General features: G+C 43.9%; 1 long non-coding RNA gene across 1 annotated transcript; it reads left to right on the top strand.

The window, feature by feature from the left end:
• The first annotated feature begins 2,527 nt into the window (after window positions 1-2,527).
• On the top strand, window positions 2,528-3,747 carry LOC148803349 (uncharacterized). The gene is made up of 2 exons (XR_016081235.1): window positions 2,528-2,662; window positions 2,920-3,747. It is a non-coding gene; the product is annotated as an uncharacterized LOC148803349 (long non-coding RNA).
• The last annotated feature ends 9,293 nt before the right edge of the window (window positions 3,748-13,040 follow it).

The raw sequence follows: 13,040 nt of genomic DNA, 5'->3' as shown, positions 1-13,040 counted from the left end.
AGGTGGATTGGGTTGAGGGTACTTGACCCTTTTCCCCTGACCCATATGGGTTACTTAACCCATATTGACCTGCAAGTCAAATGGGTGGGTTTCAAAGTTGGTAGGTCGAGTGGGTCAAAATTACTAGCCCTAATATTATCTTTTGAAATACATTGATAAGCATATAGAAAATTTTAGAAATAATTACTTTAAAAAAATCACATTTTCACTTTTATTTAGATTTAAAATTATAAAAAATTAACTAAATAATTTCCTATATTAGATATCACTATCAGAATGGAATGGCGAAATAGAATCCATGTAGCTGAAACCCATATAATAGGGATGAGGTTTCAGGTTAGATTTCACCTCCATACCCAATTATTACTAAAAGCACAAAAGTTCAAAAACACGAAACAAAAAAAAAAAAAAAAAAAATCATTCAAGACAAATTATTATTAAACCCCATAAAAAGATTAGATTCTACATGTAACAAGTGGGTAATAGAAACTTAGATAGAGTTCAAGCGATTCAATTACTCTCACCATTGATTTAAAATCCAATGGTAGGCAAAGAGGGGTGAGATTGGCAGGTCGAAGCCATGGAGAATTAATTACCTTTAAAAGCCTTCTTCCTTCATTGGTAGACAGGCCACCTTCAAAGGCAACTTTTTAGGAGAATGGTGATCATGACCCCTTTTTTACCTTTTGCTTTCGGTAAAAAGTGTTCATGGCAATTTGAGGTTTGTGAGCAAATGGCATCGGCCTTTGTTTTTCTTTTCTTTTAAAATAACATATATTTTAACACCATAGGACAGAACGCGTTACCAGGTAATTTGGCTTATGGCTAGATTCTAATAGGAAGAATATTTCATTGACTGAAACTTTAAAAAGTCAAATATGTTAGGCGCCCATGCCATGACCCATCCCATGGTTTAGTTAAGGGAAATTCATGATCATTATCATGTTTTTGGGGGTTGTGTCATGTTAATCCCCAAACTTTAAAACAAGTCAATTCACTCAGTTAAAACCGTCATGTGACATTAGGTGCACCGTGTGTTTTAAATAATTTTTTATAATATTTTTTTTGATCGTCTAACCCATTTCGTCAAAATGTTAAAAGAAGGTAAGGGAAAGAAGGATTATAAAATCAAACATCAATCAACTATTTGTTAGCGGGGCTCCCTTCCACGTGATGGGCCCACTATAAAAAAAATAAAATAAAAAAAGGGCAGAAGTTGAAGAGGTTCATAACTATCGGCAAGTTGAGGGGAGTGGGAACGGTTCGGTGAAGTCTTCCACCGAAAACAGAATACGGTTCGGTGAAGTCTTCTACACCAGCCTCTTCGGATCTTGTTGCTGCCGTAGCACCTTCTATCTCGCTCAGATCTTGAAGATAGCTACTACACCACCCTCTCTCTCCCTCTCTCGTTTGAAGGTCACTGCTGCATATATATATATTGTTTGAAGATCTATTGGTTTGAAGATTTGAAAGAAGACGATCATAAATTTCACAGATTTTTTATGTTTTGAAACATTTGCAATGTATTCTTTTGAATCTGGAATGTAAATCCCCATGAGGTTCTACAAATTTATGCAAAAAAAAAATATTTTTGTAATTGTTTATCTAATTGTCTGAAATATTTTTTGAAATTTTGTTGCAACAACCTTCGGATTCAATGTCCAATTTTTGTTTATTTTTTGAAAATTTTTATCATTTGATTAGTTTTTTTTTTATATTTTTTTATTTTTTCTAAAATATATAATTAAAAAATATTTTTTTATTTTTCTTTTTTAGCTGATATTTTTAAATTTTTTTCATTTTATGTATTTTTGTGTACGTTTTTATTATCTTTTTGAAATTTTATCACTTGTGTTTTTTTTACAATTTTTTACTTTTTTCTATAATATATAATTTTTGAATTTTTATCATTTTATGTATATTTGCAATTTGTGTTTTTATCCAATCTTTATATATTTTCAAGTTTCTTGTCATTTTCAGTTTGCAATTTTCTTGTTTTTGCATTTTGAATGTTTTGTTATAATTTCCTTTTATTTTTCTAATTTCTGTTTTTCTTTTACATTTTTCTATTTTCTACAATCTATAATTTTTTTCTGTATTTTTTGTTATTTATTTGCATTTCTGTGTTTTTCTATAATTTTAGGTGTTTTCTACAATTTTTATTTTCTGATTTTGTTTTCAATTTCTATAGTTTTTTCATATTTTTTGTAATTTCTGTGCTTTTATGTATTTTATATTTGAAAATATGTTTTGAATATTTTCATTTTTCATGTTTTTGTAGTTAAAATATTAAAATATATAGGTATATATTTTATATTTTGCTATAAAGGGTAAAATAGTAATGTATTAACTCCCGTTAATCTATTTATTATCAAGTTAATAACATGGTGAATTTTTGACGTTTTGAAAATTTATGGTGAGTTGAAGAGAATTCATATGGGTTTTGGACAATTTCCGTTAATTAATTAAAAGATTGTTGTGTGACTCATCTCCCACACAAATTTCTTTTCATCTTATCTGCTTCTGTGTTCGTGCTTTTGTATTTTGTTAGACTATATAAATGCTTGTTAGCCGCCTCGAAAACAATAGTTCGTTTACCTCTTCTGTTTCAGGGTAATCTTCGTTTATTTTGCATCAATCACACCAGATAAGGCGATCAGAGGTATTTTTATGACTTCAAGTTTTACCAACTCCGATCATATTACTCCGATAACCGATTTTGAGATAAAGCTTTGATTTGATGATTAGGATTTTTTTTTTCTTTCTTTAATTCCTCGCGTCGATCTTAATTTAAGAAAGTTTAGGATTGGTAATTTAGTATTTGTGAAAGAAGATGATCAATTCAGAAAGAGAAGAGAGATTCTTCTATTTTTATACCAAAGTACTTAATTAGTCTTCCTCTCTTGAATGATAATATAGGACCAAAGCGCTCCCTGTGAAATGGATAACCTGTCTCGATCAGAAGGAAGCAGCAGTAGCAGTAATCAATCCGGGTCAGAAAGAAGCAACAGCGAAGGAGAAGAATTGAAGGTCATGGACGACCAGACAGGATTAGCCTTAGTGTTAGAAGAAGCTAATCGCGAAGCAAAGGGATATCATGTACCTCGTATCCTGCGATTCCGGAGCTCCGACGCCGTCCCTCCGTCGTCAACACCCGGCTACCACCCGATTCTTTCCGTTAACTATGCGGAAGCTCACTGCTGGGTGGCGTACAAGAGCTTGTTGTCGGTGCTCCGGGAGGCGATGGTCGGTTTTGTTGATCACTCTAGCATGGTTATGCTGCAGTTGAAACTGAAAGAACTGATGATGCGCTCACCGTGTCCCTTTTCTTCGAACCGTCGGTTTCCGGCCGGCGAGGTGTATGTGTGTCTAGACAGGTTGCCTTTCATAGATTCGATGTGGAAGCTTCATCGAGCTTCGGCGTTGGTCTCATCGTCAAGCTACGATGATAACATCAACTCCTATTACAAAGCAATCCGTGAGGCGATGCGGCTTCTGTCCAAAGACTCGGAAGGGCCTTTTCCTTTGCTGTTTTCTCGCAGCATATTCGAGTCATATTTTCTACTTCGCTGGATTGAAGAAACTGGCACTGATACAAATTAATTAATAAACAAAAGTGCTACTCTCACTTTTCTACTGCATACCTGCTCAAAATTCACATTTACTTTTCAATTTTGAATGTGTAGAAGAAATAGAAATGCTGCGTGTGTTTACGGTGTAAATTTAAATAAACTTAAAATTTCATCATTATTTCGTATTTTTCGATTGTTTTTAACTTTTTATTGTAAATATGGACCTCATGCACAGTTGAGTTTTACATCTAATCAATTTTATCATGTACTTTTATATCTAAAACGGCTAATTAATTAGGTTCAATTTGAAAGGAATGCAAATGCAAAAATATATAGAGTGCAAGACTTTATGTTTTGTATTATTTTGTATGTATTACATATTTGCATCTGCATTTCTTCCTGAACCAAGGTTCAGTTTGAAAAGAATACAAATACAAAGTTTTATAAAAGAATCATTGATGCTTCTTCAATCGGATACCGATAGTCCGATACCATGTGGTGGATGAGTGGGTATTCTTCAACTGTGGAGCTTGTCCAGTGTTTTGCCAGACAAATGACTTATTACAATCACACACTCATAAACCAACAACTCAGCCATTCATTCACAAAGCAACTTACCACTTCCCCTTTCATATCATACAGAAAAAGAAGGAAAATATCAATCTTCCCCTACAACCATAAGCTTTTTATTTCTACACGTATACTATATGTATTCTCAATGAGCACAAAATGTTGCTACGTGATTCTAGAAGGTCGATGGAATTTGATAATTTGAGTTCGGATGGACTCTCCACATAGAGTGCTCAACATGCACATCCAATTGTTCATTGGAAAGAATTAGGATCTGCTCCTCACACCAACACCTCACAGTCACATCCCACTGTGCATTGGAAACATCTCCCATAAATAATATACAAGTACAGGACATGATCCTGATGTGCAATTGGTATATACTTTGATATGGGTGTGAGGAGCGCTCTATGAGGAGCAGATCCGGACTCCATTGGAAATATCTCTTGTACTTGTTATACGTAGATGTTTTCAATGCGAATTGGGATCTACTCCTCACACAGGGCGTCTCACGAGCACATCCCACCGTGCACTGAGAACATCATCTTCCGTAAATAATAACACATAAGTACGGGAGATGTTTCTGATGCTGCACAATCTGGCTGCTCCTATCTGGCGGTGGCTTAGCTTCCTGTAGACGACGGACGTGGAGAATCTGCACAGAAAATCAGAGAACCCGGGGTTGCTTACCCGGCGAGGTCGCTCCAATGCTTAAGTCAGTATATGCGAGCTGAGGGTAATTAGAGAGCAAGAGAGCTAGTAAGCAGTAAAATGTGCATACCTTTGGGCCCTGGGAGGGAAGCCTTTATATAATGAAGTCCTCGCGGGCTCTACGGAGTAGTTCCATGATCTTTGCCATGATAGAGTCTGTTTCCATGTTATCTGGAGATAACGTTATCAGTTAATAAGGCTAATCACTTCCGCGTGAATTGGACGGGGAGATAATGCTTAGTTGTTGCGAAACGTGATCCCGCAGAATTAGGGAACCGTTGGAGTGACTTTCGGGATTGCGTTGAGGGTAGATCGGTATACCCGAGCTGGTTTCTACCTCGAACTGATGTTCTCGAGCTAAGGGTCGTACACCCCGAACTGAATTATGAATTGATGTCGCGATCTGGTATCAAGGTGCCTTTAGCTCGGGATGAGTACCGAGGTGCTCTTAGCTCGGGATGATTTCATCTCAAAGGATCCCTAGCTCGGGGTAGTGGAGTCTACTATGTAGCGAGCTTGCTATGCCGAGTTGTCTCCTATGCCAAGTCACATCCGCGTGTCCCCTTATTACGAGGTCGGGCCAAATCACCCTCCATCAATTGCCCCCCACTCCCTGAGCCAGGGGTCTTGACCTGGTGTGGGGAGTTCACAACATGATGGGTGGATTTGGTTCGAAGTCTAGGCCGTCCAGTCGGATAGTTCGTCGGTCGAACCAGTTCGCCGTTCGGCTCAATCAAGGATAATCCGAGTCACGTACGGTTTACGCGTGAACGTCACGAGAACTATAAACTCCGCGGATGCCAAAAAGCGAGCTAAATTGATTTCAACCTCGGGAGTCGTGCAACCGGTTTTCTTGAGAGTTGGATCGCCTTGATCTCGACTGTTGATTCCCAGACATATCGGCTAAAAATAGGGGGGACCCGAGACATTTTTCCTCACCATAAGTCACTAACCTTCGCTTAGAGGTTGCGTTTAGACTCCTTAGCTCGGGTTTCCCAGCTCGATGTTTTCTCAGCTCGGTCGTTTTTCTAGGTGAGTCTCCCCTAGCTTTTCTTTTTCAATTTAGTTCAGTTCGTAGTTATGTCACAGTTTAGTTTTGATAGTCTTTTAGATGAGCCCGAGGAAGGTACCTTGGCTCAGGCCGGTCTTCCCGAAATGGAGTCATCCTGGGAGGCACGAGAGGCCACGGATAACCCGGCGTCCACTTCACATCGAGGTCAGGCGCCGGACAGGTTCGGTCCCTCGACACTGACTATAGATAGACTTACGGTATTAATAGGTCAATACCACCTCCCGGATGAGTACACCTACAGTCTCCTCGTAACTAACTTCCCTTGGGAGCACAATCATAATGAGATCGTAATCTTCGAAGAGCACCCATTGATCATAGAGATCATAGAGATCGTAATCTTCGAAGAGCACCCATTGATCATCGTAATCTTCGCTTACCTTTGCACCCATTGATCATAGAGATCCTAAAGTTCTTCAACATCACCATAGACCAATTACACCCGAATTCAATTCGAAATGTAGTAGGGACGATCTCTCTTTTTTACGAGTACTGTCTACCTCTTGACCTCAAAATTTTTTCTTCTATTTTATCAATTAAGAGGAATTCTTCATGCGTCCTTCCCGAGCATAGGCGGACCTATTATTTGTCTCTTCGCCCAAACTATAAACTTTTACACGAACTACCCAATAGGATCCCGGCCTGGAAATGGAGTTATTTCGTAGTTCGTAATCCCGCAGGGTGGCCTTTTCCTACCCATTGGAGGGCTTCCATTCAGGATTCTGGTGTTAGGCTGGACCTAAAGACAAGGGAGACGCTCCATTCATGGGCGGAGCTCGGCTTCCACTGTAAGGACTACCTTGCCGAAGATAAGCTCGCGTAGACCAACTTGAGTCCTAGTAGGTCGTCTTTGGTTTAGAGTTATTTTTGATAGCTGGTATTTTATTCTTGTCGACGTTGCTAATGCCAGGTTTTGTTGCAGCTCCATTGAATCTCAGCGCGGACAAGCTTCTTGGGCGGATGAAAGGGAAGAAGAAGAAGCGAGCTACTAAAAGAGCTCGTATTGAGTCCCCAGAGCCCGCCATCCCTGAGCCCGAACAGCCTTCCAGTGCGCCCCCGGTGATCGACTTGGAGTCGGAGAAGGTCCCACCTCTTGCACCCAAGACATCTTCGGGACCCACCCCTACGACAACCGTTGCTTCTTCGGGGAGCGAAGGATCAGCTCGGAGTATCCTGACCCCGCAATGCAGCCTCCAAAAGAGCAAAGGAGCTGTGTATTCTGAGGAAGTCGTGAGCTGGGCTGAACTAATGCCCGCCTAGCTCGGGGCTTGGGCGGCTACCCACTGTATGGTGGTAAGTCTCGTTCCACTTTGATTTTTGTATTTGTAGCTTTGCTTGTACTAATTTATACACTCTTGGCAGGTGAACACCGTTGTGCATGCCTTGACTTACCAGTCCGAGCAGCACTTGAAGCGGGCTTTAGCTGCTGAGAGTTCGTCCCGCGAGGCTCATACTAAGCTGAATTTAGCTCGCGGCAAGATCAATCAGCTGGAGAATAGTGTGCGAGCTTAGAAAGAGCTTATCGAGTCACTAATGTCAGAGAAGGCGGATCTGAAGCGCCAGGTGGAGAACCTTGAGCTCGACGTCAAGGAGCGAACTGAAATTCTTCTCTAGGCCGTAGAGGAAGCTAAGGTCAAGGCCGTCGCGGATTATAAGAGCTCGGAGGAGTTCGAGGGAGAGATGATCGAAGCCGGATTGGAGGGCTACCATAAAGGCTTCAAGCTCAGTAGGTTGCTGACCAAGCACGAGTTACCGCAGCTCGATATGAGTGCCATCACTACTTCGCGGATCACAAATGAGATGGCTCTTGAAGCCGCTGGAGACCCAGACTCCGAAGCGAAGAGCGAAGATGAGCTACTCAACACTGAAGAGGCCGGTGCTACCGACAAGGTTGGTTCCTCCGCCGAGACTTTGGGCAAGGGTGATGAGTGCCCTGAATAGTCCTTTGTACTTCGAGCCTACTATAGTGATTTTTTCCCAAACTGTTGAGCTATCGAGCTAGATAACCGAAATGGAGGGTTCCTCACTTTGTTGTTGTTGCCCCGAACTGTCGCCCAGTACTTGGGGAAACTTTATAATGTACACCGAGGTGTGCGACATATAGGGTTCATGCCCGACCTGTCTGCACATGAGCTACCTAAATAGACATCAGTTGGTCCCTAACGGGTTCACCCTGTTGTATGCCAAAGCGGGCTATGCATCATGGGGTTCATACCCGAGCTGCCTACGCCTTTCGCATTAAAAGTACTTTGCCTATGCCGATGAGGCGACTAGGTCTTATATGGTTCCGAGGTCTTTCGTGAGCTCGGTGCTTTTAGCCCTTAGGCTGAGGGAGCGACTCATAGTTCACTCTCCTTTGGAGTTCGCCCATGCCGAGGAGGCGACTGGGTCTTATGTTGCCGAGGTCTTTTTGTCAGCTCGGCGCATTGGCCCTTAGGCTGAGGGAGCGACTCACAGTCCACTCCCTAGTTCGGCAAGTATAGATAGTATTGCCTTAGGTTAATGATGTTCCATGCCCGAGGTACCTGTTTCCCTTCCAAGGTTTCGAGCTCGTACATGCCTTCCCCGAGCTGTCGCTTTACTCGGTAGGGTCCTTCCCAATTCGGTCTGAGTTTACCAACACCAGGCTCATGCGCCATAACTTTGCGAAGAACCAGGTTTCCAACGCGGAGATTCTGCTTCTTGACTCTGGCGTTATAGTCCCAAGCTACTCTCTGCTGGTAGGTTGCGGTCCTAATGTATGCGAGGTCCCGTACCTCTTCAATTAGGTCGAGGTTAGTGCGTAGCTCGCTCTCATTCACTTCTTTGTCGTGCACCTCCAGGGATATCGTAGGCACCTCAATCTCGGCTGTGATCACTGCCTCCATGCCGTAAGTGAGGTTGAAGGGAGTCTCACCCGTGGCGGTCTTCACAGTGGTCCGATAAGCCCAAAGTACGCTAGATAGCTCGTCAACCCACAATCCTTTAGCTCGAGCTAAGCGTTCCTTCTGTCCGTGGAGGATGGCCTTGTTCGTGACTTCCGCTTGGCCATTGGCTTGAAGGTGTGCCACCGAGGTGAAATTTTGTTGTATCTCCATGTCTTTGCACCAGTTTTGGAACTTTATGTCTTCGAACTGCTTGTCGTTGTCAGAGATGAGTATTTGAGATAGTCCGAAGCGGCAAACTATATTCCTCTAGAAGAATTTTTGTATGGTTCGCGTTGTGATCGTCGCAAGAGGTTTGGCCTCCACCCACTTCCTGAAGTAGTCCACTGTTACCACTAGGAACCTCCTCTGTCCTGTCACTGGCGAGAAAGGTCCAAGTATGTCGATTCCCCACTGTGCGAAGGGCCATGGGATGGTGAGGTACTTTAGGTCGACGGCGGGCTGGTGGTGGATGTTGGCGTGCCTTTGACATTTATCGCATCTTTTGACGAACTCAATCGCATCTGCCTTCATTGTTGGCCAGTAGTAGCCCTGTCGTAACGCTTTTTGGGCGAGAGCCTGCCCCCCAGGTGTCTGTCGCACAAACCCTCATGAGTGTCGCGGAGTACAAGCTCAACCTCGGAAGGTCGTAAGTAGCGCAAATAAGAGAGCGCGTAGGATCTTCGATACAGCCGTCCGTCTATCATGACGTATTTGGCTGCCTGACGCTCTACCCTTCTGGCAGCATTATGATCTGTAGGGAGGGTCCCGTGGAGTAGATAGCTCACGAGTGCATCAATCTAGCTCGGCTCTACTTACGCAACAGGAGCGACCTCTTCTACCCCCCCCCCGAGAATGCTAGGCTAAGGCAAGTTCTCTATGTACACGGTTCTCATGGTGTTGTCGCTTGTGCTGGCTAATCGGGATAGGGCATCAGCCTCAGCGTTCTCGGACCTCAGAATCTGCCTGATGAAGTAGGACTGGAAGTCGCACAGAGCTTCTCTGACTTTGGCTAAGTAAGCGACCATGGACGGTTTACGGGCTTCGTACTCACCGGTGACCTGATTGACCACGAGTTGGGAATCGCTGCAGATAATGAGGTGTTTAGCTCATACTTCGCTTGTTAAGGCGAGCCCGGCTATCAACGCTTCGTATTCTGCTTCATTGTTGGATACGGCGAACTCGAACCAAAGTGCATACTCCAGTTTCACCCCACTTGGCCCGTATAGAATGATTCCAGCTCCGCTTCCTTGTTGATTTGATGAGCCATCCACATGAAGGATCTAGGGCTCCTCATCCCAGGTCGGGTTTCTTCCAACCGGGAGTGGTGCCACACTAGTTGAAGTTTCTCTGTGCTTGGGCTCGATCAACTTAGGGACTACAACGCTGAAAGTACATTCCACGACAAAGTCAGCCAAGGCTTGGGCCTTGATGGCAAGTCGGGCCTCATACTGGATGTCGTACTCACTGAGCTCAACGGCCCACTTCGTCAATCTGCCGGAAACCTCGGGCTTGAGCAAGACTTGCTTCAGAGGTTTGTTGGTGAGGACAATGATGGTATGAGCCGAGAAGTATGGCCGAAGCTTCCGAGCTGCGATGACTAGCGCGTACACTAACCTTTCAATTTCTAGATACCTCGTTTCTGCGTCCTACAAAACTTTACTAACATAGTAGACGGGTCGTTGAACCCGATCTACCTCTTTTATCAGTACTGAGCTGACTACCTCGTCACTCGCGGAGAGGTACAACTTCAAAATATCTCCTTCCTCGGGTCGTCAAAACCGGGATGCTGGCGAGATACCATTTGAGCTCGTCGAAAGCGAACTGGCACTCTTCGGTCCATTCGAAGTCTTTGCTTCTTTTGATTGCCTTGAAGAAAGGCAGGCAGCGATCTGCCGATTTAAACATGAAACGGCTCAGAGCGGCTATTCGACCGTTCAATCTCTGAACCTCTTTCAATTTCCAAAGCGGTCTCATGTCTAGGATTGCCTTAATTTTCTCGGGGTTGGCCTCAATACCGCGTCGATTAACGATGTAACCCAGGAACTTATCTGAAGTGACACCGAAGATGCATTTATTAGGATTCAATTTCATATTGTACTTGCGCAAAATTTGAAAAACACAAGATAAATCTTTTATTAAATCATTTGAAAACTGAGTTTTGACGACCATGTCATCTACATAACATTCTACTTTTTTGCCGATCAATGACTCAAATAATCAGTTTACAAGTCTTTGAAAAGTTCCCCTGGCATTTTTCAGTCCGAAGGGCATGACCTTGTAACAATACAGGCCGAGCTCGGTTATGAAGGCCGTTTTCTCCTCATCGGCAGGGTCCATCCTGATCTGGTTGTAGCCCGAATAAGCATCCAAGAAGCTCAACAACTCGTGCCCTGAGGTCGCGTCCACCAAACGGTCGATTTTGGGAAGTGGGAAGCAGTCCTTTAGGCAAGCTTGACTCAGGTCAGTATAATCGACGCACATGCACCACTTATCGTTGGCCTTTTTTACCAGAAAGGGGTTAGCTACCCAGCTCGGGTAATAGACCTCCCTGATGAAATCGGCTGCAAGGAGTTTCCTGACCTCCTCGTCAACTATTCTCCAATGCTTTGGGGCTAAGTTGTGTTTCTTCTGTCTAACGGGCCTAACTACAGGATCAATGTGCAATTTGTGAGTGATTATGCTAGGGTCTATGCCGAGCATTTCCGCCATGGACCATACAAAAACATCTAAATTTAGAAGTAAAAAGCTTACCAGCTGAGATCGCAGAGGCTCCTCAATTGAAGCGCCGATCTGGAGAGTCTTTGTGGGATCTTCCCCTGAAACGGGTATAGAGGCTGTCTCTTCTATTGGTGAAGCTCGCTCCTCATGGAACTCCGTAGGTCGCTCCAACTCAAGGTCGTTTGCTACCTTTGGTTTCCCTTTGAGGGTGGCGACGTAGCACTTGCGAGACTCGAGTTGGTCACCTCGCGCCACCCCAACTTCGAAGTCCGTGGGGAACTTCATGGCCAAGTAATAGGTGGACACCACTGCGCGTAGAGCGTGGGTGATAGGCCGACCTATTATGGCGTTGTACAGGGAGGGAGTTGTGACCACTAGGAAAGTGTGGTCAAATCTCACTATGCTAGGCCAGGTACCGACCTCCACAGGTACTATGACTCTTCCCAGGGGTCTGACTTCCTCTCCGCTGAAGCCTACCAAGGGAGTGTTTGCGGGACTGACGTCGCTTTCTTGAAGCTACAGCTTGACGAATGCATCTTTGAAGAGAATGTCTGTCGAGTTACCGGAGTCGACTAGGACACGCTTCACCTCGAAATCATTAATTCTCATTTTTATGACGAGCACGTCATCGTGGGGGTACTGGACTCCGTGCGCATCATCCTCGGTGAAGAAAATGGGTTCTTCTAACCTTGGCCGCTTCGGGGGATTCTGTTCTTCTCTTTCGATCTCGCGAGCTGATGTTTTCGCCGCGGCTGAGGTGCAGCCTGCAACAACCGATCCACCGGTGATCATATGTATTATTCCATGAACTGGCCTCTCTTCGGGCAGTTGTCTCTGTGGCTACTCGTTTTGCCTGCTACTGGACTCGGGAGCGTCTCTATTTTGCTCCCCTTGCCGACCTGTCTAATTTTTATTATCATTTAGTACAAAATTTTTCAGATATCCGCGATGGATGAGTTCTTCTATCTCGTCGTGGAGGTTTTTACAATTCTCGGTGCTATAACCGTGATCTCTATGAAAATGGCAGTATACATTTCTGTTCCTTGTATTCAGGTCTCCTCTCATCCGAGGTGGCAACTTCACATAAGAAGCGTCCTTGATCGCCAGGAGGATTTCTGCTCGCTTTGCGTTCAAGGGAGTGTAATTTCTTTCAGCCTGAGGAGCTCGGAAAGGCTGATACGGTTTTCCTCCTCAAGCTGGCTCGTCTTTCTTTCTTTTGCTGTCCCCGTTAGTTGAGGTATCACCTTCCCTTTTCCTCTTCTCCGGTGGATTCTCACTCTTCTGGTTCATCTCTTCCTATGTTCCGATGAATTGGTCAGCGAGCTTGAGAAACTCTGTGACATCTTTTGGTTTGTTAGCGACCACGTGCCACTTGAATTCCTTGTGGGTGATTCCTCTCTTTACAGCTGTAAGTCTCACAGTAGGGTCTAGATCGGGAATCTGCAAGCATGCATCGTTGAATCTCTTGATGTAGCTGTGGATAGATTCTCCTTC

The sequence above is a fragment of the Nelumbo nucifera genome, chromosome 1, assembly GCF_055504915.1.
Source record: "Nelumbo nucifera cultivar China Antique chromosome 1, China Antique-T2T, whole genome shotgun sequence".
NCBI lineage: Eukaryota > Viridiplantae > Streptophyta > Magnoliopsida > Proteales > Nelumbonaceae > Nelumbo > Nelumbo nucifera.
This window is presented reverse-complemented; position numbering and strand designations above follow the sequence as displayed.